Raw genomic sequence first — 6,000 nt, 5'->3', positions numbered from 1 at the left:
TTTAGTAGAAATACTATGTTTTAGCACAAATACTATAAAAAGAAGAAAAACTATAATTTAGCAGAAATACTATATTAAGCACAAATCCTATAAAAAGCAGAAATACTATAATTTAGAACAAATAGTATAAAAAGCAGAAATACTATAATTTAGCAGAAATACTATGTTAGGCACAAATCCTATAAAAAGCAGAAATACTATAATTTAGCAGAAATACTATGTTAGGCACAAATCCTATAAAAAGCATAAATACTATAATTTAGCAGAAATACTATATTAGGCATAAATCCTATGAAAAGCAGAAATAGTATGATTTAGCAGAAATACTGTATTTAGCACAAGTACCGAAAAGTACCAGAAATACTATGATTTAGCAGAATAGTAATAACTTATTGAAACACAAATGCACAGAGGGACACACAAACACAGGCTCTAATCCAGTCAACCAGTCTAACTATGTTCAATTTAAATCCTACAATGACATGCTGCCAAATAAGGGCAGGGTCCTCTCTCTCCCACTAAACACACACACACACACACACACACACACACACACACACACACACACACACAGGGAGAGAGGACTAAGTTTCTAGGTCAGCCTGGGAGCTGCTGAATTTGAATCCACCAATCAGAGAGGCTGTTTACGTTTTCCCGCCAAAACAGGTGCATCTTTTTACACACGCAGCACAGAGACATAGACCTGCTTCTTTCAGTTTATTTCACATAGTGAGGATTCCCCTCAAACAAATGACCATAATTTCCTAACCATAGGGGCTAGAGCGGTCATTCTTACACCGTTTTGTTCAGAAGAGATGGGGGAATCTTCAAGTGTTGACAATTTATCATTAAAATATGAATTTTTAGAGATATATGACATGGATGACTTGTTGACTTAGAAGCCACGAATTCCCCAATATGCAAATTTGAATACCTGGAGCCCACATACATGATTGGCTGGCTGGGAAGCTGTGCAGGCCCTGATTTGTGGATTTGAATTCCTCAGCCCTCAGATATGATTGGCTGGCTTAGAAGCCATGAAGGCCCCAATATGCAAATTTGAATGCCTCAGGACACATATATGATTGGCTGGGAAACCGTGCAGGCCCTGATTTGAAAATTTGAATGTCTAAGTCCTCACAGAGGATTGGCTGCCTGGGGACCTGGCAGAAATATATAGAAATATATAGAAATACTATGATTAAGCATAAATACTACATTTAGTAGAAATACTATGTTTTAGCACAAATACTATAAAAAGCAGAAATACTATAATTTAGCAGAAATACTATATTAAGCACAAATCCTATAAAAAGCAGAAATAGGATGATTAAGCATAAACACTACATTTAGTAGAAATATTATGTTTGAGCAAAAATCCTATAAAAAGCAGAAATACTATATTAGGCACAAATCCCATAAAAAGCAGAAATAGTATGATTAAGCATAAATACTACATTTAGTAGAAATACTATGTTTTAGCACAAATAGTATAAAAAGCAGAAATACTGTAATTTAGCAGAAATACTATATTAGGCACAAATCTTATAAAATAGCAGAAATAGTATGATTTAGCACAATAGTAATAAGTTAAACAGAAAAATTGGAAAAGCAAAATGGACAGCTGAAAAAATGCTGAACATGCTGAGGGTCCCTCAAATATACTTGTTAAATGAAAAAATCAGCAAAAAAATGCACAGGGAGAGAGAAGTAAGTTTCTAGGTCAGCCTGGGAGCTGCTGAATTTGAATCCACCAATCAGAGAGCCTGTGTACTTTTTCCCGCCAAAACATGTGCCTCTTTTTACACACGCAGCACAGAGAGGCACAGGATTATTGCAGCCTATTTCTCATAGTGAGGACTCCCCTCAAACAAATGACCATAATTCCCAAACCGTAGGGGCTAGAGCGGTCATTCTTACACCGTTTTGTTCAGAAGAGATGGGGGAATCTTCCAGTGTTTACAATTTATCATTAAAATATGAATTATTAAAGATATTTGACTTGTAATGCACCATAACTGAGTAGAGCGAAGCAAAAACTGCCTTGACTTGCCCTCAAACAACGCTTTGTAACTCGAAATCTATTTGGAGTATCGATATCATTCTTTCACCGTAAGAGACAGCAGGCTTTGGTGAACAGTCATGGAAATTTTCAGGTCTCTGTGGAAATCCAACAAAAAGTTATGACGAGAGAAAAAAGTGGTTCATTTCCAGAGTTTTAAATCTGAAGAAATCTGAGCGAAGGACGAATTTCCTACCCTCAAACAAGTCCAACTCATTTCAGAACGGTAATAGGTGAGAAAGAAATTCTTGAATTGTGAGCGTCAGGGGTGTCTGAAGATATTCGGGGACAAGCCTCATGTCTTAAAGTCGCTTCGTTAAGGAGATATGACGATTCGAATATGCCTCTCATTACAGAAATCCAGCGATGATTTTGAACAAGCTCTCCATTGACTTTATATGGAGAGTTTTGAGACCTTGTGTTGGTCTGAGGAGATTTGCAAAAATTCTATAAATCCCACAACAATGATAGTGACATTTTCTGAAAGCCAGCAAAAATACCTACGTTTTGATGTATAATTTGTGGAAGTTGAGTGAAAATTGAGCAAGTAGCAAGAAGTTGTTCGGACATGAAGTGAAAATTGCAAAACCTTCAGTGACACACTGGAAGCCAAGAGCATAGCAACCATAACAACGCATGTATTTTGTGAAAAATCACAATTTTGCAACTCAAAACTTTAAGAAGCATAAAAGTAAAACAGTAAAACATTTGAAAAAGCTGAATCATACCTGAATAGCCCAATAATTTGTGAACATTTTAAAGTTTGAATGGTTGTTCTAGGTGAAAATATGAGGAAGTAGTTAAGTTTCAAAAACAAGCAAATTTTAGCAGAATTGCAGAAGTTTCCCATTCATTTCAATGGGACAAATTAAAGGAAAAAAGCTTAATATTTTAAAAAGTATAATAGTTAAAAATAGCAAAAATCGTAGCGTAAATTAGCAGAAATAGCAGAATAGTTTAAAATTTGAACGGTGAAAATCGGCTGAAAATTGTGGAAGTAGTTAAGTGCCAAAAAGTGTACGGAAGCAACTAGAATAATAATAATAATAAAGAATAAAGAGAAACAGGAACTCAATAGTGTGGATGCTTAAAGCATCCACACAATAATAATAAAGAATAAAGAGAAACAGGAACTCAATAGTGTGGATGCTTAAAGCATCCACACAATAATAAAGAATAAAGAGAAACAGGAACTCAATAGTGTGGATGCTTAAAGCATCCACACAACTAGAAAAATTTGCATTTCCTGCGAAAATGCAGTGTGGATGCTTAAAGCTGAAGCTGCATGCAAAAAGTAGCTGAAAAAGCTGAAAAGTTGCAGAAATTGTAAAAACTTTGCAGAAGCAAAAGAAGTTTGCTAAAATGGAATAACTTAGCAGAACTGCAATATCTTAGAGGAAACATAATACTTGGCAGAAATACAATAGCATAGCAGAATTTAGCAGAAATATTGTAACTTACCAGAAACATGATAACTTCTCAAAAATACAAGAATTTAGGAGAAATAGTATAAGATAACAGAAAGAATATATTTAGCCAAAAATACTTAAACATTACAGAAACACTATGATTTAGAAAAATAGTACAACAGAGCAGAAATATTGTGATTTACCAGAGACACTGTGATGAACTATGAATATTGTAATTTTAAATTAAGACTATGTTTTAGCACAAATATTATAATTTGGCAGAAATACTATAATTTAGCAGAATTACTATATTAAGCACAAATCCTATAAAAAGCAGAAATGGTATGATTAAGCATAAATACTACATGTAGTAGAAATACTTTGTTTTAGCACAAATCCCATAAAAAGCAGAAATACTGTACTATGATTTAGTAGAAAAACTATAATTAATCAGAAATACTAAATTTAGCAGAAATACTATATTAAGCACAATTCTTATAAAAAGCAGAAATACTATATTAAGCACAAATCTTATAAAAAGCAGAAATACTATATTAAGCACAAATCTTATAAAAAGCAGAAATACTATATTAAGCACAAATCCTATAAAAAGCAGAAATAGTATATTAAGACGTGTCAGTGGGATTAAGGACACGGGGAGGAAGCAGAGTCTGGGGATGAGGGGTGTGACCCACCAATTTCCGGGGGCGAGGTCACTGAGGCAGTTAAACAACTCCTTGGTGGCAGAGCCCCTGGTGTCGATGAGGTCCGCCCCGAGTTCCTGAAGGCTCTGGACGTTGTAGGGCTGTCTTGGTTGACACGTCTCTGCAATGTTGCGTGGAGATCAGGGGCAGTACCTGTGGACTGGCAGACCGGGGTGGTGGTCCCCATCTTCAAGAAGGGGGACCGGAGGGTGTGTTCCAACTACAGGGGGATCACACTCCTCAGCCTCCCCGGGAAAGTCTATGCCAGGGTGCTGGAGAGGAGGGTTCGTCCGCTAGTCGAACCTCGGATACAGGAGGAACAATGCGGTTTTCGTCCTGGTCGCGGAACACTGGACCAGCTCTTTGTCCTCTCGAGGATACTTGAGGGTGCATGGGAGTTTGCCCAACCAGTCTACATGTGTTTTGTGGACCTGGAGAAGGCATTCGACCGTGTCCCTCGGGGCGTCCTGTGGGAGGTGTTGCGCGAGTATGGGGTGTCTGGCCCATTGCTACGGGCCATTCAATCCCTATACAACCGTTGCAAGAGCTTGGTTCGCATTGCCGGCAATAAGTCGGACTCGTTCCCGGTGGGTGATGGGCTCCGCCAGGGCTGCCCTTTGTCTCCGGTTCTGTTCATAATTTTTATGGACAGGATTTCTAGGCGCAGCCAAGTGGCGGAGGGCTTTCGCTTTGGTGGCCTCAGAATCTCATCTCTGATTTTTGCGGATGATGTGGTTCTGTTGGCTTCATCGGGTGAGGGCCTCCAGCTCGCACTGGAGCGGTTCGCAGCCGAGTGTAACGCAGCGGGAATGAGGATCAGCACCTCCAAATCTGAGGCCATGGTTCTCAGCCGGAAAAGGGTGGAGTGCCCACTCCGGGTCGGGGATGAGTTCCTGCCCCAAGTGGAGGAGTTCAAGTATCTCGGGGTCTTGTTCGCGAGTGATGGGAGAAGGGAGCTGGAGATCGACAGACGGATTGGGGCTGCGGCTGCAGTAATGCGGACGCTGCACCGGTCAGTCGTGGTGAAGAGGGAGCTGAGTGTAAAAGCGAAGCTCTCAATTTACCGGTCGATCTACGTCCCTACCCTCACCTATGGCCACGAGCTGTGGGTAGTGACCGAAAGAACGAGATCGCGGATACAAGCGGCGGAAATGAGCTTCCTCCGAAGGGTGGCTGGCCTCTCCCTTAGAGATAGGGTGAGAAGTTCGGCCATCCGGGAGGGGCTTAGAGTAGAGCAGCTGCTGCTCCACATCGAAAGGAGCCAGCTGAGGTGGTTCGGGCATCTGGCAAGGATGCCCCCTGGGCGCCTCCTGGGCGAGGTGTTCCAGGCATGTCCCACCGGGAGGAGGCCCCGGGGCAGACCCAGGACACGCTGGAGAGATTATATCTCTCGGCTGGCCTGGGAACGCCTTGGTATTCCCCCGGACAAGCTGGAGGAGGTGGCTGGGGAGAGGGAGGTCTGGACCTCTTTGCTTAGGCTGCTACCCCCGCGACCCGACCTCGGATAAGCGGATGAAGATGGATGGATGGATAGTATATTAAGCACAAATCCTATAAAAAGCAGAAATAGTATGATTTAGCACAATAGTAATGAGTTAAACAGAAAAATAGCTCATCTGATAGAGTGGGCACAATAATGGTGTCAAATATTTTGTTCTCCTTGTTCTCCAGTATTCTGACATATGTCTCAAAATAGAGCATTCTCTGTACAATTTCACCCCTCACATAACAAGATGAAGATGTGATCCTTGCATTGTTGAGCTGATGCCATTCCTGGTCAGCTGTCTGTTCTCCTTTTGCTGTCTCAATCTTATGTACCATGTCC

Source organism: Aulonocara sp. 'chitande type north' Nkhata Bay, linkage group LG12 (genome assembly GCF_057382095.1).
Source record: "Aulonocara sp. 'chitande type north' Nkhata Bay isolate Kocher_YH1m ecotype deep benthic linkage group LG12, A_spYH_male_GT1.1, whole genome shotgun sequence".
NCBI lineage: Eukaryota > Metazoa > Chordata > Actinopteri > Cichliformes > Cichlidae > Aulonocara > Aulonocara sp. 'chitande type north' Nkhata Bay.
Note: the sequence above shows the minus strand (reverse complement) of the source record.